Source organism: Pezoporus wallicus, unplaced genomic scaffold (genome assembly GCF_028554395.1).
Source record: "Pezoporus wallicus isolate ANWC-B61680 ecotype Strahan unplaced genomic scaffold, APGP_CSIRO_Pwel_v1 contig_5104, whole genome shotgun sequence".
Classification (NCBI taxonomy): domain Eukaryota; kingdom Metazoa; phylum Chordata; class Aves; order Psittaciformes; family Psittacidae; genus Pezoporus; species Pezoporus wallicus.
In genome coordinates this window covers 638,701-663,921 of record NW_026637335.1, presented here as the reverse complement: position 1 = coordinate 663,921, position 25,221 = coordinate 638,701, and the positions used below count along the sequence as shown (strand labels likewise).

General features: G+C 40.1%; 1 long non-coding RNA gene across 2 annotated transcripts in view; it reads right to left on the bottom strand.

The window, feature by feature from the left end:
• LOC130596799 (uncharacterized) overlaps positions 1–25,221 on the bottom strand; it is a 70,271-nt gene that overhangs the window by 39,360 nt on the left and 5,690 nt on the right. For both annotated transcript variants that reach the window (XR_008971615.1, XR_008971616.1), the window contains exon 2: positions 1,157–1,250. This is a non-coding gene — a long non-coding RNA (uncharacterized LOC130596799). The remainder of the gene's footprint in view (positions 1–1,156; positions 1,251–25,221) is intronic.

Below are 25,221 nucleotides of genomic sequence, written 5' to 3'. Positions count from 1 at the left end.
TGCATTACAGGGGAAGGGAGGCAGGTAAACAGGCTTGGGGAAGAGAAAAAAGCATTGCTCACATATTTTAAAAGTTGCCTCAGGCAGTTATAAGTTACATAAAGTTGCTCCTGTTCCTGTTGTAGTTATGTCAAAGTTATCTAAGGTGACTAGCATGAAGTGACAACTCCAAACTTAGAAAACAAAGGTTCCTAAATGGGGCCTTTTCACATACACAAAATCGGAATATAACCCACAGCCCACAAACCAAGACACGACTTCCAAATCTTATTCTGATCATGAAGGTTATTCTAAGACACTTTTTAAAATAAAACATCTGTACTTAAAACCTAATTACTGGGAGATAAGCAGCACCTGAAAGAAACTATTCTTGTTTCCAGTAGTTGCAGTCATGGACTTCATTTAGCCTGGCACTTGTGTAATAATGTGAATATTTAGCTTTTTTGAGTATTTATTCCCTACACTCACGACTTCTAGAAATCCTTCAAAATCTATTACATTCGAAAAAGAAGATGAAATGAGAGATATTCTGGGGAAAATTATTCCCTTTTCTGAACATTCTTCTTCCCCACTTGCATTCTTCATTTCCCACACACATTTTTAAGGCACTACAATGCAAGTTTTCAGGAGCAAAATCTATGAGAGAAACCTAATTATATTTTTAAATAATCAAGGCAAAAATAAAAATTATCCCAACTAATTACAATGGAAAAAAGTTGTACATCTTTTGTGTATTTTATGAGAGAGAAAGGAATGATTAAAAACGTACCAAGAGCCATGAATGCCATTTTACTGTCATTTCCTTTGATTAACCTTCACCTGACCTCAATCCCTAAGGCAATTTCAGCTTCTTTTTGTTCTTCTATTTAAATTCTTCAGTACACCAGGTGAGCACATCTCCATCACTGCAGAACATTCATGGGGAGCGGATTGGTTTTGGGGAAGATTTCACAGAAAATACTTGCTCTGGAGAATCGTTTACAAAAACCTTAACAGGGACAGTAACAGGTCACATTTACTCCAAAAACGGGATTCTTACAGTCCCTGTGGAAGTACATAATGACCTTCCCTAGGTATTAGACACAACACACTTGAGCAAGCCACACCAGTTTACACCAGAGCAGGACCTTGGTGCCGCTGGCCAGTACAAACTTACCAACCCGGTCATGTTGGCAGTTCTCACTGACATCTCCGCTCTGCATCTGTAACGATGTCTGCTTCCACATGAGATATAAAATGTAACTTGCCCTCTGGAATGGGAAAAAAGCCAGCATGAACAAAAGCTTAAAAAGTAGATTATACATTCTTTGCAGAAGGAATGGATCCAGAGTTCAATGTTAGCACAGAAACCTGATAGCACAATTCTTTCTTATTTTAAAACTCACTGTTTTCAGTGAGTCTTGTGATCAGTAAAAATCATTAAATGCTGCATACTCAGACTCTACAAAAATCATATAAGATCTGTGAAGTATGCCTGATGAAATCTTAAGGAATAATAGAATCATAGAATCGTTAGGGTTGGAAAGGACCTTAAGATCATCTAGTTCCAACCCCCCTGTCTAAGCTATTTAGTTCATCAGAGACTGACTTAAGTGATGAGTCAATCCTCACCCTTAAATGATGATATGATGCTATGACTTCTGATAACAGAATCTATCAGGAAAAGATATGAGATTCAACAGTTAAATTAAGCCCAGACTCAAGGTGCATAGTTTTAGCTCTTAGGAACCACAGTGAGCCACTCTACCAGCTTACTTTGGGATGAAGAGATACTGCATCACACATGGCCTTTAGTATCATTCAAAAATATATGCTATTACATAAACAGAAGTTATGGATTCAATGAAAGCTTTACTTAGCATTGCTGCAAGCCCAATATGTGATCTGAAGGGCTCATAATATCTCAGTTCCATATTATTCACCTTGGATGAATTTTTAGGATTCAAACATAAGAAGTAAAAAATTGTCCCAAGCTGTGACATGAAACATCAATACATCCTGCAAACTGCCATCCAAAAAAAGTTCAGTTTGGATCAACTGAAACTTAAAAGAATGAATAATTTTGAATATTTTTTTATATATCCTTTTTAATTTTTATTTTCTTGCTGGCTGTAGATAAAAACAATGAGATTAGACACAAACCTATTGGGTTTCAAAATGGTAGACTGCCACGGCAAATTCTACCATTGTAAAAGAGGTGACACATTAACTCTGATCTACTCCTGTTGCAAATTTATTCTCCACAAACTGGCACTTCCTGACAACATGAAGAAGTTGCAGCAGAAAAGTCCTGTTGATCTCAGTCACGACCCTTTCCTGATCTTAAATATTTATTAAAAAAAAATAATATAAACTCTTAAAATTCAGCTATCTTCAACTGCTTTTATGCAAGCTCTGCTTCCTTTTCATTTCTAGGTACATACAGTGGGTGGTACCAGCTTTGCACATTAGACCGGGTTGTCTAGTATGTGACAGCTTCTGCACAGTTTTCCATTGCAACATCTTCACTGGGTTCCCCAGTAAAACGGCCAGCTCTTGAATGACAGATGTACTCACCTGACAGAGTGCAATATGTAAATGGAGGAACAAAAGGATCTGAAACTGCCTTAGGGAGGGAGGTCAGGTGAAGGTTAATCAAAGGAAATGACAGTTCGATGGTATGCACTGCCCTTGAGATTACATGTGTGTGTTTTGCTGGGAAATATTTAACTGCTTTAGCTCTATTTAGGAAGAAACCAAAATAAAGTGCATATATGAAAAAAATACTGAAGAATCCACAGAGGGCTTCTTGGCCCAGTAGAGCTCGCATCGGTGGGATGCAAACTTGCCAGCTGAGAGGTGAAAAAAGCCAAAAGATGACAACTTTTCATTTGGTTTAACTATCATAAAACATTTCACTAACATAAAATAAAACACAGTAGCTGGGAAGCTACTGAAATTCAATAAAGCCCTTATTTATATTGTTTCCGTATTTATCCCCAATATTTAGTAGCCTTCTCCCAGAATGGGCTCTGGAACTAATGAAGTGAAACTGCAGCTAGAAAATACTGTAGAAGTCTAGAGAAACTCATTTGTGTCTTGTAATGAACTTGGTTTGGCCATGTTCCTGCCTCATTTGCATTTCCTTCCCAACAAGTATCACACACTTGGATTTTTCTTTCAATAGTACTTTCAAAGCCTGATTTTAAGTTTGCAGGCATGTAGAAAGGTATTTCCAAATACACTTTCCTCAAACATTTAATCATGAAATTTATTTTAGTATTTGTCCTCAATTAATTATGTAATTAAACCAGTAGCACATGACTTCTCAATCACAGATAGGTAACACACCCTGAATTCTGATTGCTAGTTTTGATTCAAAACAAAAAACCCCAAGTCAATAGAACTCATGAAAGATTTTTGACAACTTTTTTTTTATTCTTCCCACAGAATAAAAGGCAAAATTCACCGAATGAATTATTAATTATGAGTTATTCATCCAGCTCTACTAGAAACTAATCTGTTTCTTTTTTTAAGCATCAAAAAGGTCTTTCAAATATAAGTTGCAATAATGAAATATGGCAGCAGATCTTGAAATGCGTCCTCACCCAGTCTGCAGATACGTAAAAGGTTACAGCACCAGAGTTATTAATCCCCCGTCACTCTGACAATTGATTTTGAACAGTCTGTTGCAGTCTTTATAATTCAAGATCATAAATGTTCAAAACTAATTTATTGCTCTTTGTTCCACCTGGCAAAAATATACTGTCAAAGTGAGTCGTGTTGACACAAAGATGCAGATGAGTCTTTAAGTCTTATTTTTATCCACATCTGTAAATTTGTTTGCAATACCTGTGTGTGATTAGAACTATTCAAAAAGGAGCAAAGAAAGAGGAAGAAATTATGCTGTCTTTAATGAACAGGAAATATTTACACAAATAGTAATAGGTATTTCTTTTAAACTTAATGGGGATGAGTCATTGTTTTAATTTGTCAGTATTGATATTTTTGGTTTGCACTGGCTTCCCTGGAAGCTGTCAGATTTTCAAAGGTACACATGTAAAAGCTCTTGCTCTATATGCATATTGACATACATACCAGGCAAGGATTCCCACAGACCAATGAGGGATATGCAAAACCTTTCGTCCTACATGGCTTTTTTCTTTTCTTTTGAATTAGTGATTTTGAAGCCTGAACCAATTCCACTCATACTGAAAATTCCTGAACTTGCCTTTTCTGCATGCAGCAGTTGCCACCACTCTGCCCATGCCAGGGAAGTGCCAACATCCAAAAAGGGACAATCCAGAAAAGGAAGGAGAAGGGCAAAAAGAGCGAAAGGGACGCACTTTACACCAACATAATACATTCATCTGTAAAAATAAAGGGGGGGGTAGGTTAAGGATCAAAAAGAATATATTACAAGGAAGTTTAAGAATAAAACCCTGTTCCATACAGCAAGCATTCCATAATGAATGAATTACAAGTTTCCTAAAGCCTGCTACTGAAGCAGGGAACTGAAACACAAAGGGAAGAAAAACAGAAGAGCATTTCAACATCAAAAATATGCCTATTCAGAAGTCTGTTTCTCAGTCTCTGAAGTATTTTTTCTCAGTAGAAAGATGAACCTGTAAAATTACTGTTCTTTTCAAAATAACCACATAATACTTCTTTAATAACACTTTTCAATCTTGCATATTTTACAGCCTAAGAATATAAACTTCATCTTTCTATTATCTAGGGGCAGAATCAATTGATTGCCCTGGCAAGTTTGCTCCATTTGAATTAGTATTTTTACTGTGATTATGAAATAGGAGAGCTATCTGACCGCATGCTAGAACTGCCGCATTCATGACTCTTAGACATCTGTATGATATTGAAATTAATTTCCAGTATAAAACAGTTAACAGAATAACCCGAGATAAAGGAAGTATAGTATTAATTTAATTCTTCTTGTTGGCAATGTTGTAAAGTCCATTGCTCAAGTAAGGAACACTTTTCTGAGCCAGATACAAATTAATTTTGCCATTCTTCTTCAAATACTAATTTTAAAAGTCAACTAAAGGCTACAGCAGCTTTGAAACATTTCAGTGATTGTTTTAATTACCTATCATACAGCTGTGAGACACTGTGAAAGGGAGCGGTGGAGAGAGAAGGGAGAACAACACCTGGTATGCGAGCAATTGTTTTCTGACAGAGAGAAGAAAAAGCAGTTTCCAAGCACTCAGCCCAACAAAAATCTAGCACAGTCAACACAGAATATTTTTTCTATCAGTACATTAATGTGGTATTTTTATTCTGGACTGCGTGTTTTTGTTCCGTCAATAACTACTTTCACTGTTAAATAACACCACCAAATCTCCAAACGTTAAATATATGACTTCTGACAGCTTTTAAAGCTTGCTTTTCAACCCAAAGTTGATGCACACGCTACAATAACTTGCTAAAGGCACACTTGGGGCTTCTTTCTAGGGTCTCATTCTCTAGGAAAAAAAGCTCACTGCACTTTTACCACAACTACAAAAAAAAAAGGCATGTTTTTGTCATTCCAACCCTTAATAGAATTGGAATCTAGAGGCTATTAGGACTTCTGATGGCCTTTGACACCCTGGCTTCCAGCACCTCAGCAATCAGTCAGTGCTGGGGTAACAAAAGACCACTCAAATGTACAGTTGTCATCCCCACACTACATCTGTTGGCCACGCTGTTAGGAAGTGTTGACCCCATCATTTCACCATAAACACTGATGAAATCAACAACAACAAAAACAGAAATGAAAAAGGAAACTGGATGTCAGAAGTCAGGTCAGCACATTTTATTTGCACATGTGTCAGTAAAGATAGAAGGAATCACTGAATTAAATTAAATCAAAGCAAACCTGCTAATTAAAACAGCTAAAATTATGTTTGTGAAGATGTGTGACTGGTTTCCTGCTTATCTGCAAATAAGCCTCCCCATAATATAAACATGTTTCTATCTCCACTTCATTTATAATAAGTCTTTAGGCAGATTGTAATTAGTATTTTGAGTTTCTAATAGAAGATCTTTGTGTTACTGGAGAAATATTTTCCCTGACCATAAAATACTTATTATTTCAGCTTCTCTTCAAGGGTTCTCACCTGTTCTTCTCATGCTGGTCAGTCTTCTATCCAATTTATCTGAATCAAATTGTTTGGGTATGCATCTGAATACCACCATCTTCATAACATATTGCTTGGAGGTAACCACAAATGCGGTTTGAATGTATTCAGCTCCACCTACAAGCCAAACCAAAAGCAATTACCAGTTTTGTTTGGATTTGTTCTCTAGTTTTGTTTTCATTCCACAATGAAAGAATGATAAAAATTATCATGTTAGGGGGCAGAAGAATAGGGTCAAATCAGAATTTTTGCACAAAAGATATACTATTCACAAAAATCAACTTTTTGCTTCTGTTTTACTTATTCCCAAGTTCACAATGCATAATTTTATACAAACCCAATTACATAGCTCAGTGATTTACTGGCAAAGCTGGCCAGGAGAAATTATATGGCTTTAGCTAACGTGTATGCCTATTTACAATCAAAACATATCCATATAAATCTGCAAAATGACCAGAAAGGAAAAAAAAGGTCAAGTCAGAAATGCATCTGAAGTCATACAGAACGCAAGATGAAAATTGTTCTACTTATATTATGGTTTCACTGGATAGCAAATAAACTGTGATTACAAGCATGGATTCAGTCTTTCAGATCATGTGTTATTTATATATTTATCCCAGCATTTAACTTTAAGCACGTATGGAGTTTCATTGGCTTGGAAAGCATGGTGCTTTCTTTTTGCCCTTTTCATAATTTTTTAAGGATTAGTTTGCACAGTTAACGGATGTCTGGACTGACTTCAACAGGATTACTCAGATGTTTACAGTCACCCATGGGTTTCAGCAGGTCTTTTAGATTCAGGGCTAAAAGGCATTAGGCCACAGAGCTGCATGTGCATGACATGAACAAATGGCTACACAAATGGAATGTGATCTGAGGCTGGTATCTTGAACACAAAAATTGTATAACCGGAAACACTGCAATAATGTCTGTGTATTATGTAATTACTTATGCTGACAAATCTCTCTTGGTTTTGTTGAAACATTTCTGAAACAATACAGAATGCCTTGGGAAGAGCACAAGCTCTTTTTATAGTTTGCATAAAGTTAAATTTCTAAGTCAAAAATATGAACAAAACGTCTATGATTTTTAATTGCCCACCAAATAATTTCAGATTATGGTACACATATTTTCCCTGGAATGACCACTGGGCACAACTGTCAGTCAGAGATTTTGTTGGACATGGCCCACAGTTCTTTTACTCACCTCAAAGCAACTGCCTCCTAAAAATGCATCAAATTGCAAATATGCTAAACCCCAAATTTTGCTGTAATTGCATTGCCAGCACTAAGTCCTACATCAATAAGAAACCCCACTGATGTCAGCATGACTTGTGACAACACAAGATTTCCCTCCCCCCAGTACAGCTATAAAACTGGATTCTTGGTGAGTATATTTGAATTATGTGGATTATATATGATTAAACAGATTTGGATTAAATCACGGCAATGGGCTGCCTTATCAAGAACATACTGTCAGGACCACATTGATGTACAGTAATCAAGGTGACCTTACAGACTTATTTCAGCCCCAAGAAAACTCTGATCAACTTCAATGGATGAGGATTTTTTCTGCTCTGCAAAGATCAGCCTGCAAGATGTAAGGAGTTAAAACGCTGCTTTCCTGATGAATAGTTTTCAAGCCCTAAAATTATGATTCAGGCAACAAAGAGCAATCTTTCTTGTAGGGGAAGCCAATCTCAGCTAAACTCCTTGGGCTCTGTTTCATTCATCAGGATGGAAAATATGGTTGGCTGTGCCTTGTCCTAGCATGCAATAAAATCTGAATAAAGGGGAACAACACCTAAATAAAGAAATCCACCAAAACCCTCCCCAATCCAAGTTTGTCCTTCATTACATCACTGCATTATTACCTTACTTCTTTAAAATGCTCTGAATATTACCATGAATCCTTCCCTTTTATCACTGTGGTTAGTCTTCATTTAACCCGTAAATATAGCCTATCATTTCTGTTCTAAATGTACAGTAGGGTTAGCCAGAAACGACAGAAACAAATTTCTTCCTCACTGGAGTAGTGAGGATAAAGCTAAGAAAAGATTTTTGGTTACAGGATTCTACAATAACTTCCAGCTAACCAGAGTTAAAGTGTTAACTCAAAATGCTTCAACAATTCACAGGCTGCTGCTCCAGTAGAAGGGCTTTAACAGCTAGGGAGCATGTGCCTTGTGATGCTGATACATGTCCTCATATTTAATATGGGTAACATTTGGCAATCATTGCTACAGAGGTCATTCTGAGGGTAGGGAGGAAAAAGACCTAACGGATATAAAAAGGCAAAAAGAGACCCAAGCTGCCAAAGTCTGGGCTTGGCAGAGTAACAAAGATAAACTAATGAGCAGTGCAGCTTTCCTGCACTGAGGCTGTCTGATTTCCACACAGAACCCTGTGCCTCTCTCCTTTGGATTAAGCAGCCCAGAAGTTCCTAGATCCACATAGAAAGTTGAAGGGAAAGAGGGAGAAAAAGGGAAAGTAATGGTAACAGAAACACTTTCCTGAAGTTTACCGCAAATTATACATCAGCACAAAAAAAGTTTGTACCCCAAGATACCATATAAAGATTTCAAAAGGCTTGCTGGGGGTGGAAAGCTCTTATATAATCTATTACACTCCAAATATTTTATGCTGTGTTATCTCTCGTATGGACACGTGTAGTAAACATTACTCTCTGAACCTCTGGGTTCACATCTGCATCGAAGGACTTGCATCACCCAGTGAAGCTGTGGTGAAGCCACAGGTCTAGAAACTTCCTCCCCTTTAACATCCATCCTCTAAACAAGTCTCCCACCCCATCCTCTCCTCCACCAAGGACGTTTTTAGCAAGATTGCTGTGCAGCTAATTACATTACCATGGCATCCAAGTACCACACAGTCACGAGACCTACTTCTTTTAACAGCCCTTGGGTTTGTAGAGAGGTGTTAACAGGGAAACATCCTTACATTTGGAGAGCTGAGGCACAAGGTCAAGTCATTTGTCCAACATGACTGCAGAAGATGCACTGGGCAGAAAATTGCTCACTGTGGAGTAGCTGCCAGAATGGACTAGATGCCAAAGCAGCTGCATGACCACCTACTTAACCCAACCACCATGCCCTCAGAGATGCTCTCAGGACGCAGTGCAGGGATTCCAAGAGGAAACCTTGAGCAAATAGAGAGAAATACCTACTTGCCACCTGCATTCTGCTGTCCAAGATAGCTATTCTGAACCCTTTCAGCTCTTCAGGAGCAGAGAGCTAACTTAAAGAATTATTTTCTCCATGCTATTCCTCCATACATAACCCAAGTATGTTTTATTTCTAATTCCTCTCACTGAGCTCACTCATCTGTTTCCACTTGCTTCCTTTAACAGACATTTTAGTCACATCCGTGCTACTGGAAGAATTTGGGCATGACTTACTGCAGCTTGTTGTTCATTAGGCTATTACTGCTATTAAGTCAGCATAAACCTTTAGGAGTTGTGCATTATCCTTGGTGCTGCCATCTCTCACTGCTCTGATGCCAAAACATTTGTTCCTATATACTTGCACAGCATTTTCCCCAGGTAATTATTAAAAAGCAACCACAATAAAACTTAGAGTGGAGGATTCCAGCCCCACTTGTGGAAAGCAGAGCCTGGCCAGTCTCACCTCCCACCATATCACTAGCACGACAAGCTTTATGATGGAAAAGGCTCAACCACAGCAGTTTGACAGGCTCTTAATATATTCAATTAACAATAAACCCACAGCACAGCTTCCTGAACCTGCCAGCCAGCTGAACTAAGACAACCAGCTGCATACTAAGATACATTCTGCCACTAACCTATCTAACCGTGCAAGACCTGAGGCCTGCTAGAATTGAAAGTAGACCCTAAATAGTCAGGAGTGACGGACTTTGACCAAAAGTGTACCCCACTAGAGAGCTCACCTCTATGACAGAACTTGTTCAAACCTTTGCCAAAAAGCTGTGGACATCATATCGTCAGTCTGCTCTGTTACTCAACATGCAATACTTGCAGCAGCAGACAGATGAATTAATTTAGATAACAGAAACAGTAGCATATAACCATAACAGAAAGAGCTGAAACCACAAAGGACTGCAGTTTCTCTATGGCACAGCAGTATTTTTTTAAGTGTCCAGTCCCTTTTCAGCAGTATTTTTAGGGGAATAGCAGTTGGCCAGATACAGACATGGATAATCAGTGGCAGAGAGAGTAAAGAAAACCCTGCCCCTGACAGTCAGCATCTACACTTTAAGCTGCAGAAGAAACAGCTGCCTTGCTGCTCATTAGAGAAGGGATTTGCCAAACACACTCCCTGATGCTCTGTTATGCAAGGTAGTACTATATGTATTCTCTCTTTTAACAGAGATGCAGTCTAAAAGCATTCGTATTTAGCTCTCCCATCCCCCTAAATCTTCTCCACAAAGGACACTGTCATCACCAAAGCTCTGCAGCAAGGATGTTGCAGACATCCTTTAAACCCCCAAAGAAAGGGAAAGGGAAGCAGTAAAGCTCTCTGAAGAGCTCTTTGGTGGAACAAGCAGAATTATGAGCAGCAGGAGAAATATGAGTAATTAAGACAACAGTATATCTATATCTTACAGCTGACAGAGTGAAGCTGCAAGTTAGCTCTGGGCAAGATGTTAGCAGAGGAAAGAACTGAGCAGGCTGTTTCTAACGTTACTGTTGAAAAGCCAGCCTGGAAAAGGGCTAAAGGGACAATTTCATTAAAAAGAAGGAAGTTGGTTGGATTAAGACAGCAGTTAGATGCAGACTTGTAACATTAAAGGAACAGGTCAACAGCTATCTGTAACAAGACAAGCAATCATTTGGGGAGTCAACCAATGTGACACTTGCTGTTCTTAAAAGAAAGCACTCTTAAATTATCTATTGGTGGGTTATACAGAAAATTAGAGCTGCAGAATTGCACTGCAGCACAAACCAAAGCACTAGGGTGGATCGAGGCTGCAGAAAAGCAGGGGAGAGGAGGTCACAATGTTTTCCAACAAGCTTCCCAAAATAATGGCTCGTTTTAGGCAGTCACCATTCACCCAGAGTCGGCACTGTGGTCATGGCACAGCATTTGCTCCCGCCCGTGATGCAACCAGCATGTCCCCATGCCAGCTCCGGTGCAAGGACCCAAGTTGACAGGGCTGTAACCACTGCACAAAGGGGCCGGACCCACTCCCATGCCACAGCTCCTCTGACAAGTGCATAAACTCGATTCCACTCCTTCCTCCAGTCCCAGCACTCGGCATGCTCCAGCGATTCCCCAGCTGGCAGGACGGCCCTTTGTGGCTACAGCAGCATGGTTTATAGCAGCCCCGAGGCTGTGTTTTCCATCTAGTATATATAAGTGAATTAGTGGAAAATTTGAGCTTACACAAATCACAGCGCCAGCACACGGTTTGTCATGGCCAGGCAGCCTGTTCTCAGGGCTGGAGCAGCAGTAATGAGGTGCAGTAAAGAAACTGCGGGCTGCATCCATGGTTCCTGTATTACAGCTGGGTTTAGAGCTGGGAAGGGAAGTGCTGTTAGACAAGGGGGAGGTAAAAAGACCAACAGCAGCTCCCATATCTACAAAGATCGAATGTATGGCCGGTGCAGTCACCTGGGGCTTGCAGCCGAAAAGGCTGATGCACGGATATTCGGAAAGGACAGCCTTCCTCCCTCGACTCCCAGGCTCCATCTGTGTGAAGGAGGAGATGGGAAATACACAGAGTGCAATATTTGCACTGGAGAAATGGCAGAGGGGTTACTCCAAATTTACATTATTGTAAACAAGAGCAGCATTTGTCCAAATGATAAGAGCCTCAGCAAAGGCAGAGCCAGAGGGCACCAAATGAGGGTCACCAGCTGCAACTGCTGTTGCCACCCAAGAAGAGGAGCTACATGTCTGCAGCAGGATGGGGGACAGGGGAGGCTGGAAGTGCCAAAATCTCTCATTATAGTTTTCAAGTGATTGCCCCTTTATGCCTCCAGCAATATTCAGTACATCCAAGTTTCTAGACACGCTCTGGCCGAGTGCCCCAGCAGTTACTCATTCCTTTCTTTATTTGCACCTACAAGACCCAGCCCTTCTCAAGCATTTGTGTGTCCCTACCAACAGCAACAACACTCGTTTACATTAAAAATACACCTGGACTACATGTTTTACAGTGAAGTACAACATAGGTATTCCCTATCTCTTTCCTTTTCTACTTTCTCAGCCAGTGCTGCAGCGAGTGATGGATCATGTCATTCCTAAACACTCCATCACTTATTTGGTGTAGAAGGTCTCAATGTGAAGGGGTTTCTTGCTACAGACTATTTTCTGCCTCTTTCTCTACTATAAGGAAGCATGTATGCCTGTGCAATAAGCCTGCGGCACCCTTTCATATGCAATGTTGAGGAGAAGCCTGCCCTCCGCATATTTCAAATCACAAACTCTAATGGCTCCTTAAAATACACACTTATATTCAGCCCATAAATCAAAATAGATAGTCAAATCCTGCTTATAGATCTAAATCCTTCTTATACTCTTGTGTAGCTCCGTTATGTACCTAAGGTGTTATACTGCCTATATATTTCTGCCTCCAGCTTCAGCCACATCCTAGCACTGATTAAGAGCACCAGAGTGTGTAGCCCTTAAAAATTCAAAAATTTCTCACTTTCCTGAGCAGTAAAATGCATCTAAAATTAGGAAAAATGGCCACCTGTCATTTTGTTGACTTGCCAATGAGTTTATTTACTCATTCATCCCACATAGCAATTGTTTCATGGAAATGCAAAAACATTTAATATTCCTCCGCAACACCAGGCAGTTACCTGTGTCTTGCCCCTGTGCCAAGCAAAGACAATCACAAGGCTGAAATGGCTCATCAGCTGCTTTTTGTATAAAGGTGAGCATCTTTACAATTCTTTGGGATATATATTGTTAGGAACTGAGCTCAGAATTCCATATTATTATCATGTTATAGACAGCATTCCTTTGATAAAAGGTCAAAGGTCAGGAAGACAAGAAAAATAAGGAAATAAAATCCCGCAACAGTCAGATCTTTAGCTGGCATAATTGGACACTGAAGTCCACGGAAATGTGTCCATTAGCAGGAGTGGGTGATCTGACCCATATGCTTACCACTTTCAAGTGTAAAGATTAAAACAACATGCCTAACAGCAGAAATGGGTTATCTTACATTTCAGAGAGGCTTGGGTTGCCTAAAATTCTGGAGAAATGTTCAGCCTGCCATCATAAAGACTTAAAGGCTGTTTACCCAAACTCCTCAATAGCTCCTTCTAAAAAAGGGCGATGAGCAACCACAGATTTTTAATGTAATCTGTTCATAGTTTTAGAACAATTTCCAGAATAGAACATTTTTTAAATGTCCTGAGCCTTTAGCATTCTCACTTTGATCATCTCCCATCACGTTATGGTTCAGAACAGAACGTGGTGGAGCCACACTAACGAATCTGCCACAAATGACATCAGAAAGCCAAGTGACCTGAAAAAAAAAAAGTGCTCTATTTGAGCTCCATGCTTTTCTTGAACATTTTGGGGTTCATTTTTTTTATACATTTTAATTAATGTTTTACTTTCACTGGATTTATTTTGCTTTCATGAAAGCTAGGAACTTGTTCTTAGAAAAAAAAAACACCTCCTATTGAAAACAAAAGGAGTCTTATTTAACCAAGGCAAGACTGTAAGAGGTCCTCAGATAACAATAGCTAACAATTCTTCCTGGGGCTGAACAGTTTAAATACGAAACACTTTCTTAGGAGTTTAACTCTAAATAATAATTGTGGATTTTGTAGCCTGTGGAAGGGAGAGATTGGTCTTTGACAGAGTTTATATTACTAACCTGATGAGTGCAGACAGCTGCAAAAATGAAGTGATATCACTGATAAAAATATTCTTTCTACATTTAGGCAGGAGGAATTGCATATAGCAAAGGGCAAATCCCGCTGGCCTCCGTGCGTGTGAGCAGTCCTTACCTACGAGGACAGGGACAGACTGACATGGCACTACTATACAGACATAGTATATATTTACTTGTAATGTGTTGTAGCTCTTTGCATTACATTTCAAACATAGAGCTTGCATTCCTTTAATAAACTTGATCTACACAGTAGCATTTATCGCCTTTTTAACACAAGCCATGGTGGAACTTGCAAATAACTTGGTGAAAAAGAAATGTTGTAATGATAGCCCGCCTTCCTTTTCTATCTGATGTAGAAATAGATAATTTCTAGCACTAAAAGTGATTAAATTTGGTTCATTTCCAACTTGTATTTTAACAATGCATTACCTCCTGAATTGCTGCATAAATATTAATAGGCAGCTTGATATGGAACTTTTGCCCGTAATGCCCTTGGAGAACCATAATCACGGCAAGTGGAGCAAAAGAGATGAGAGAGTGCACTGAAGATGGTGGCTCTATCCTCCAGCTTCACAGAGCTACCCTAGGTCAAGCACTTTTCATGCAGTATCACAGATGAGCAGTATCTCAAAGCCTACACTTTGTCTAGTAGAAGATGAAAATACTATAGACATTAATCTGCCTGATACTTATCTGAAATACAAAAAAAACCATTCCACTGATAACAAGAGTAGCTACACTGATTTTTCTCCAAATTAGCCAGACTTAATTTTTGACATAGTCTACTTTCAGATTTCATCTGCAGATGTTTGTTACTCTGATCACCTCAAAAATGCCTGTATAGTATTTATCTACCTGAATTTCATCCCTCTGAAACAATCTCATTAAAAGTCATGATCTCTCTGGCTACCCTTTAAAAGAGGCCAAGTGCCTATAGATCCCCTGAAGTCATACTTGCCCTTCTTGAAAACTGGCCAATTATTTTGATCCCTAAATATGGGCTTTGGGGGCTGAAATTCAGGGCACCCTTTTGGAAAACCTTTTTGGGCAGCCTTTCTTGTCTGCTGTAAACCATGCTTCTGCTATCTGAGGAGCTGACACTATTGATTTTTGCCACTCCAATACAAGAACCTTCCTTGAAACTGTCAAGTTTACTGCCAGTCAAAATACTGGCAGTAATAAGTGCAAGGAGAAAATATTTCTGTTTTTAAACACCTCTTACACAGCTGTATTTTGGACACCGGTGGGCTATGCTAAGGGTTAAGTTAATTTAACTTTCACCAAGTTAGAAAGCTATGAAAGTTTAATCACAAATGAACTCCAGTGGGCAGTTTGGTAGCTCACAGACGAATGTTCTCATTTTTATTCTTTATAGGCAGTGCTCAAATCATCATAAACCATATTTAAGGAGGCAGAAATTTCATGAGGGGAGGGAGCTGCTTTATAAGATAGAATAAGAGAAAAAGGCAACTTACTGTTTTAAAATTTAAATCCAACAAAATTATCAGAAATGCTGCTGGAAACAGAACGTTAAGAATTCATTATTTTGTTTCAAAGTTAGTTTATCATAAATCTGCCCTCTGACACGTAATAACTAGTAACATTTCGAAGGTTATTTGATAGTAAGTTCAACAGTGTAGGTGACTGAACGTGTGAGCTGCATGATAATGAGTCCCAGGGGAAATCAGGCTTTAGGATGCAGGGTGAAGCATCCCTAGGCTTGTATTCAAATGGAAAAAACATATTCAAAAGTTTATTGTTTATCTCCTAAGAACATCAAATAATACACAGCCCTTTGAATCAAATGTATAAAGCAAGCCAGAGAACTATTTGCTGGGGGAAAAAAAGTCTGATTTGATCCAAATTCAGAAAAATTAATAGCTTGTACACTGAAATGCATTGAGCAATTCTGATACAGAAAGCAGAGGGTTGTATTTCAGTTTCTTCTTTTACAGAACTAAAAGGCACAGCAAGCCAATTTGCTCTTGCATCAGACTCTAGAAAGAGGAGCTAGAAAGCATTAAAACTAGTTGTTTTCAAATCCTCTGCATTTCAGTACAATAGAGCTCTTTAAGTGTGACAAACACAAATTGCGCTTCTCATCCTGAATTTCATTTCCAAAGTAGGTTGGCCGTAATCGATTAATTTGTAGTGTACAAACTAATTTAGAGCCAATAATGAGAGCAAAAGGTTTTATTTTTCAGCAGGGAGGTGTGGTACATGCAGCCCACTCCAACAGTATAATAGAGCCCCACCTCTCAGCTTGTTAAGCTCTTAAATAGCAAGTCGGATGCTGCACTTATCAAAGTCAAGGATAGTCTTGCCATGAGCTCTGCTGGAAAAGCATGCAAGGCAGAACTTTTTATATAAGCTCTCTGTACCACCAATGCCAAGGGCAGCAGCATTCCAGGCCCGTGACTACCCAGCCGCTGGCATCCCGCCACCCCACCATGGAGCAGAGACAGAGGGACAGGAACTGGGTCCCCTTCCTGCTCCTGCCTTCCCTGGGCACAGCCCATCTGCAGCTTCAGTACTGCTGCTCATCTCCAGCCTCCGTGTTTCTATACACGGAAAAGTTTGTGGAGGGGGCATTGCGTTTAAGGATTGTTGCTGAGGTTGGATATATCGAGTGCTGAATTTCCATCTTTGGAGAAACATCTGGGCTATTAAAATAGATCAAACGTGACTCATGCTGTTTAGGTGTACAACCATTGCACACTAGCTGCCTTCTTTTAACATGGTTACGTAGACCTCTCTGTATCAAGAGGCTGTTATTTCCAAATGCATTTTGGACATCGAGAACAAAATTAGAATTTATTCTCAAGGTGTCTTTCAGTAACCAAAATCCATTTTCTGTACAGCTTTTGAAAATGTCCTCCTTTTTTAATTTGTTACTTAAATTATTACAGACTATAAACTTAAGCAGTGAAAAGTTACGCAGCATGTGTCTTACTGAACATCCCTCTATCGCTCCTAACTCAATATTACGAGGCCTTTTTTCAGAAATGCAGCTGGCAGAGGTTTACTGACACACCACAAATCCTAATTATCAATAAAACTCTAAGTTCTGTGTTGGCAAAAGTCAGAGATTGAAGCGCTCTTATCTTGACAAGCTCTAAAATATCCAGTGAATGTTTCTTTATTCACTTACTGTATTAGTTTGTATTTCCAACGTGGCCATTTTCCATACCTTAACTTTAGGAAAACAACTGCGTTTAAATATGTACCAAAGGCAAAGACAAATGAAAACAAGCAAACAGGAAATAATGCTGTCTAAAATGCTTTTTGCTATTCTTAATCAGGAATTACTGCATAGAAGATGACTGAACCCAAAAGCTAACAGAATCTTGAAGAAAAAAATCTTTACAATAGATGGCAAACTTTCCAGATTCATTCCTCCTGTTGTTACGTTACCACTGTTCAGCTTCTGTTAGAGTTTACAAGCGTAAGAAGTACTGAGCAAATTAGAGCTACGTTAAAATAGAGAAGACATGGAAAATGGCCACAGAGCCATTCATACGAATACCAAACAAGAATGGACTAAAACAGATCGGTCTCTAACTTTTATTACTGTTCCAGAAAGAGTTGATCATGCACATTACTAGAAGAAGTTAGTTCTGCCCGGTGCTGTGACATTAAAGTGTGCATAAATCACTGCTCTCATTTTCCTATCAAGCATAAAGCTCCCGGCTGCCAGTTACCGGAGGTATTCGCAGATCCACACCGAGCAACTCTACTCGGGGTCCTTCCTCTGTGTGGTCTTTCAGAACTGTCGTTATCAGCTTTCTGTTTATTATTGTGCTCAGTTTAAAGGGAATTTGCCAAGTGATCCCTGGACTCCAATCTTTAGGCCTGTTGTCAGGACAAATTAATTTCTGTGGAAACCCACTGTGCCTCAGATACCATCTAGGAAATGTAGGATTAATGGAGTCCCTGTACAACAAGCTTTGTAGTGCGGCTGCTGGGGGAGGGGAGCCACTCTTGGAAGGGAGAAATAACAAAAATAAAGCCCCTGCACTTTGGGTCAGTTTGGGGCGACTTTACCATTTTTTATTACATCAGCTCACATCAATAATATTGAAAATACGGTCAAGTAACTGAATACAAACAGGCAACTTTTTAACCAAAAGAACAGCAAACGGAAACTCTGTATTGCCAAAGATGAAGGACCTGAGGTCTAATTCTCAATATTTTATATTTTACGTGTTCGAGCCAATCCTGTCAGTAGGTAAAAACAGGATATTAAAAGAAACAGTCTCCTGTGAATCTTAGTAGAAAATAATGAAACTCAATACGTGCCCTTTTTGAAAAGGGGTACTAAAGCTCGATTTCCTACAGGGCCGAGTCATTACTGTGTTAGCTGACATAGGACTCTTTCTTTGCAAAATACATACTATTGCATTGTTAAAAATGTTTAACTGCAACTGTTCTTGCAACAAGTATACTTAAAAAGATACTTTCCTGCCTAGGAAAAAGGAGGAATTATTTTTCTTAGTGATGATAAATTACAGCTGAACTTGGAGCTATAATGGGTAAAGCAATTTTTTCTCCCTTATGTTTTTCCTTTGTCCACAGTGTAGCAAGAGAAGAGAAGAGAGGAGAAGAGAGGAGAAGAGAAGAAAGGAGCATTCCAATACATTTTTATCAATCCTTTCTCATTTTCAAGGGGATGACCCTGCCCATGGTGAGGTATACAGGGTATATAATATCTTACAAACAATACCTTACAAAGTGGGAGTTTTTACTCTTATTCTTTTCTCTCCAAAAATAGATCAGTTGATAATCTACAGGATAAAGATAGTAGACATACAGGTCCACATTCTGTATTGTATTCCATCTTGTGATTCCCCTGTGGAATCAGTGATCTGTAAATCAGCCCTGAAGTTAGCCTAAAGTGGCATTAAAACATCCAGTGGATCATAAAAAAGCAAATAAAATACCATTCCTTTAAGGTGAAACGCCAAATTTGACTTCTAACATGATGTTGTTACCACACTACACTGTTAGTAGCAGTGCTAATTTTGCCACAGTGCATTTCTAATGCATTTCTCACAGCTTATAAGCTTGGCAGATGCAGATGCTGAAGCTGCAGCAGAAGGCTCCTTTAAGATGTGCCTCCAGTTTGCAAATACCTCAATGCACACTGCTTTTCCTTCAGAGGGCAAAACCAGGAGTGCTCCAAGAATACATGGGGTTTGTGTGAGACCATACTCTGTTTGGAATAGTGTTTATGAAGGTTCATTTGGGAAGATTATTTTATTAATCTAAAACTCACCTGCATATGAGAACTACTTTCTTTTCATTAAATATTGCAAATAACTGTATTCCTCCCTAAGTAAAACATTTAATCTTGAGAGACTTTTTATATACCAGTTTTTACTATTACAGAAATTTAATTAACTCCATAATTATGAACACAATTACCACTGAGCATTACATGTGATTTGATGGCGGCAGCTACATGGCACACACATACTTTCTGGTTTACGATTAAAAACTTACAGTAATAATAATGATAGGCAAAAAATCCCAAAGATCATTCTTATTCTTTGGGTTGCGCAAGCTGTTTTATGTATACAAACAATTATCAAATATGCTGTTCACATTTTGGCAATGAAGTGTTTAATTGCAGTAAGCGTGTTATTTGCAACCAGTGGGCTGGATTCCCAGCTGATAGAAAGTCACCCAAACTGTGAGAATTTACCTTAAGTGTCTGGCTGGCCCCATTAACTCATCCTATGACAAAGCCAAACCCACAGCAAAGGCAGTCAATGGAGTCCCAGTGATTTATGTATAGAGAGGAAAAAAGAAACTGAGAAAATAAAAGAAAGGGAAGAAAAAAAAGGAAAGAGGAAAACTTATATGATGGAGGAAGAGAAACTCTATAAAGTCTTTTAGAACTTTACAAAGAGGCTCTGGGCAGGGGAAGGCTGCAGAGGACTGCCACAGCATGGCCCTGGAAGCCCTGCACACCAGGGACGATGACCGGGTGTTTCGGGGTGGAGCTGGCAGGTCAAGAGACAGGATGTATTCGGCTGTACCAAGGCGCTGCCTGGCAGGAACCATCACAAAACCCGGCTGCAGGTTGCTCTCACAGCAAGCAGGGGGGCTGCAGGCTGGAGCACTGCCAGGCTCAGCCCCAGAGCACTTCACTGCTTCGTTAGGAAGAGTTACAGCACAACCGCTTTCATGCTATGAGATGGAGTGCCAGGCTGGGGTCAGCAAGGGGTCTAAGGACATTACGTTTAGGGGGGTTTAGGACTGAGATAGCTAAAAGCAAAGTTTAGGAGTAGGAATAGCCCTGATATGGTTTTACTCAGGGAAACGGAGAGTTCAAGGTGGACTTTGGAGCTACCAGCACACACACAGCACTTGCAGGAATACCTCAGGTAATGGTCACCGTGCCAAAGTCACCATTCACTTGCTGCTGTCACACAGTCTGTGTCACAGGTGTCTGTTGACTCCTCATGATAATCTCTGTTCATGCTCCCATCGCATTCGGAACACTACATACTCTGCACATCAGAGGTCAGGCTTCGTTACTACACCACACCACAAAGGAGTCAAACTATCTTATAAGGGCTTAGATTATTTCAGACGTTATGCAAAGTAAATCTGATAATCACTCTTACAATCTTTTCATTAGACTACACAGATCTCCAGCCTAGCTCCCCAAAAATGCCCATTTATGTCAGCTGAAGGTCAGGCCCCACATACTCTTCTTAATCTTATAAGAACCCATCTCTGCTGACACAGTAATATCTACAGTGATCTCTACATTCACCTACTCTTGTTAGTGTAAGAGGGGTTTTCCCCACCTACAAGTAAGTTGCACAGGGTAAGACTCCTTCAACACAGCAACCAGGACTTTATCAAGAGATGTTTGTGGACTTTAAGCACACAAGACATCAACAGCCTTTTATTGTAATCACTCTCCAAGTAATTGAAAATCAGAATTACCCATTTGGCGCCTCTAAGTAAAAAGTGATCTGCAACCTACAAATCTGGATTCAAAACATGTTCACATGAAACATTCAAAATACAGAATGCAGTCACAGCTCAGCCCTTGGTGGATGCTAGTCACTACTGCAAAACTATTGCATGAGTTATTTTAAAAGGAAAAAGCGAAGGGTATGGTATGAAAGGGGTCAAAGCATTTCCAGATTTGCCAAGGGTGAGGTCTTACCAGCACTGTAAAATGCTTAAACTTTAATGGAAAACTATAAATGCAAATATATATAAAATGAACCATAAAATAGGCTTCTTATGGAAATTCATGTCTCATAACAAGAACAGTACAAATATTTCACAACATGTCAAACCCATTGTAATATGTACATTCATGCTTTCCTCATTTCTAGCACTATAACCACAGAAAAAGGTAACTTAATGACACTGGTAATGGGAGCTTTCCAATCTTGGGGTATGGAACCTCTGTCTCAAGAACCTGGCTAAACCTGGAATCCCAGTCAATAAATGAAAATAACAGGAGAAAAAGAGAAGACAGCATCAGAGGGCTCAAACCAGCAAGATCCCAACCCAGCAGCCCTTAGCCATAGCCATCCTTTAAAAACACACCAGATATATCACTGCAAAGCAAGCTGCCATGTGATTTGTTTTCTAAAACAACATCTCACTCTGCTGTGGAAGAAATTTATTCCTTATTCCTCTTTAATATTCATAGGGTATAGAGCCACATTAACAGCTAAGTTTTAATTTCAGAAACATTCTGACATTTACAAAGAACAGATTCCAGCCCTGGTTTCACACTAGGATTTTTTTTTTCCTATTATCACTGCTATTGCTGGTATTAGTATCACTGTGGAAGGGATTAAAAGGTCCTGGGCATCTCATTAAAATAGTCTAGATCTACTCCCCTCTTCACCATCAAGATACATTCTGTTATGTTATAAACAGGAATAATCTTTCTGGAAATGGAATGTGAAGTATTCCTCTCTTCTTTCTGAAAGAGGTACTTTTAAAATTGTGTGTAAGGATTATTCTGAATATTTGAAGCAGAGGCAAGAATATTCACCATTAACGCTGAACTCTCCCCTGATCTCCTCATAAAATGTGCAAATAATGAAAGAGCACTAACAAGCCAAATCTAGAATTTTCAGGAAAGTCAAGGAGAGAGATCCCTCATGGAAGTCAACAGCATTAGTCCCTACATCTATTTTCAGGGGACCATTTGCTGAAGCACAGGCACACAAGACTTAGGATTTTACAGGAGGGGCTGGTTTGGCTGCAGTTTTGGGAAAATGAGTTCTTGGTTACTGAGATAGCCCATAAACTGCGTTATGTTTGTGCACCAGACCTCTTTTTCATATTCTTCAATAAGCAGAAATTTAAAAGAGTCTGAGGCACAGATTAAATTGTTTCAAAAATCAGTTGTAGGCTGCCATAGAAGTTAACCAGTCTGACCTCGTGATTACAGACTAAACACTTCCTTGGGAAACAAAGTAGAGGAATATTTTATGTTTCAATGATTATTTGGGATAGTACTACCGCATTATAAAAAATGAGAAACCATGCAATATTTAAGGAAGTTTATCCATGGGTAATTGCAAAAAGCATTGAAACAGGACTCAAACAGAGGGTTGGGACATTGCAGTATTAAAATACATTAACAAAAGGCAGTACCCAGTACACAGCTCGCCCAAACGGTAGCAATCACTTTGAACTTCATGTAGCATTGCAAAAAGGAAAATCATATAACCTAGTTCCTACCCAATTACTGAGATGTTTTTACCTCTGGAACCTTAATATCAAGATACATGATGGCCAAGAAAGCAGTACTAAGATACGTTCTTATTCTAATGGCTAAAAAGCATCTTCCAAACTACCTTGGTAATGATGCAAAAGAGTTACAAAATATACTTCTCCAGTTCCATATTCCCGAGGACGAAATGCAGATTTAATGCCCAAGTACTCATGTGCCTTGTGACCGCGTTATTTTCATTCTTACTAGTGCCAACAGCAGTGTAACCCCAGAGCTTTCAAATAAACGGTTGCATTAGTTTGGTCATGTAAATGTGTTACCCGGTAATTAAATCCGGTTTGTATTTTTAAAGTGCACACTAACTAATATTCCACACAGAGCCAAACTGTGTGGTATTTGCATCCACCATCTCTTGGTTCTGGGGAATCCAGAAATTCGTTTGCCAAAGGTAAAAATACTTGCACAAAATTCCTTCTAAATCTTTTGAAATGGTTTGTTCAAACTCTTGACGTAGCATTTTGCTCTAAACAAATTTCTAGACGACCCTGTGATTTTCCATCTCTGAAAATATACTGTTTCCCCTCCATGAAACCAGAACAGAGGGTCTGAGAGAAAGGAAATTATTAAGCATTCTAGTGGGTTTTTTCCAACAAAAACTAAGATAGAGGTCAATGAATAAGTATGTGCAGGCTGGAACTTAAATCCTCTGGGGTGACTGTAGGCTAATTAATAATTAATGCCAGAGACATGGTGTTTGAAATGCAGATGTGATAACTGGAGGCCTGGCAAAGCTGTTCAGAGGAAGCAGATTTGGATGCTATAGGGAATAGGCACTCCCTTGCCGGCTGGCTCTGAAAGCAGACCTGGGTGCAAAGCAGGGCCTATGGTTTAGATTATATTCCCCTCAGCTGTTAATTACCTGAACCTACTTTGAAGTTTTTCTCTTTTTATCCTCTGCATGAAAAGAGATTGGTTCAGCCAAGGGACTTGAAAAAATGATCAAATACATGGAGTAGAGGAGGGGAATAGAACTTCAGATATAAAAAAAGATAAGGAAGAAAAACACTCAGGGAAACATATAGGAACGTATTAGGAAGTGCATGAGCGTGGCTCGATGTTTCAAGCAAGTTGTGCCGCTCTAAGTTATTTCAGCCATTAAGTAAACCCCCTGTGCGTTCTATGAATAGATTGCTTAAAAGGAATCTCTCACGATATGTATATAGTTTACAGTAATTATTTGATGAAAGTACCATAGGTGGTTTCCTATGCTATTTTTACTTCAGTAAAGCCATTTAAACCTCCTTATGTTTGGGGCTATTTAATGAGGTGTGCAACATTAACAGAATCACCAATGAGCTGTTACTACAAGTATTCAGATTTTTGCAAAAAAAAAATAAACACTTATTTTTTGCAAAGGGATGAGCTGGGCACAGCCTGGAAAGGAAAGGAGAGGGGGGCAGGTGCCTTCAACCTCCGGGGGGTGTAGGGGGAGAGCTCTGGGAGAACACACCATCCCCGCGGCAAACGGGGCACAGGCAGGGCTGGGAAGGCAGGGATGATAGGGAGCCAGGGGTGATGGGGGTGCCTCCCGCACCCCATCAGCGGTCGGGAGGCGTTTGGGGGCCGCACAGCACTCCCAGCGAGCAGGGAAAGACCCCGTTACCAAAAGCAGTGGGATACCTCTTGAGAAAGTCTCCCCGAGGGTGCGGATCCTCCGCGGGTGCGGACCCCCCGCGGGTCTCAGCGGCGGGAGGGGCCACCGAAACCGCCTCACCCTTTCCGCTGTGCAGCGACAGATCGTTCCCTGTTCAAAGCGTCTCCAGAGTCTTTTTTTGACGCCCTTCCCCACTCGTTAGAGCCCGTCCGTTCAAAGGCTCCCCCGGCCAAACTTCCAGCAACTTCACTAAAACCCTTTGAAACAGGGGGAAGGGGGGGGGAAGATATAATTTTCTTTTTTTCTTTCCTTTTTTCCCTCTTTTCCCCTGGAGTACCGCGGGTGAAGCCATCTCTCCTGAGCTCAGGGCTGCCTGTGTTTAAAAATTAATTTGGAAATGCCTGTCTTCAAGGCGCAGGCGTCTCGCATTTGAGCCTATCACCTTGGCATCTCGGCACAGCTTCTCCTCCCGCTAATGCGGAAAACCTCCGCGCCCCACCTCACCTGAAACCAAATATTTGTACCCAATTTCTCTTTCCAAGCACCGTCTTTCCCCGTGACGTAAGGGGAACACGCAGCTGTACAGCAGCCCAGCGCACGGGTCTACACCTGCCTGGTGCTCCCACTCCTCGGTAGGGCAACTCGCAATGTACCCCGGTATACCCCAGGCTGGTGTTGTTTACCTGCAGCTAAATAAAGCTCCGAGATGATGATTGATTATGGCTCTGTCCCGCCTCCATCTCCCCCAAAACGGGCGTGGGAAGCCCACGGGTGTTGGCGTCACGGGTGTGGGGTGGCCCCATGGGAGCCCCGCCCGTGAGGGTGAGGGGCTCTTCCTGCATCCAAACGGATTTCTATTAAATCCTGCTAATTTTC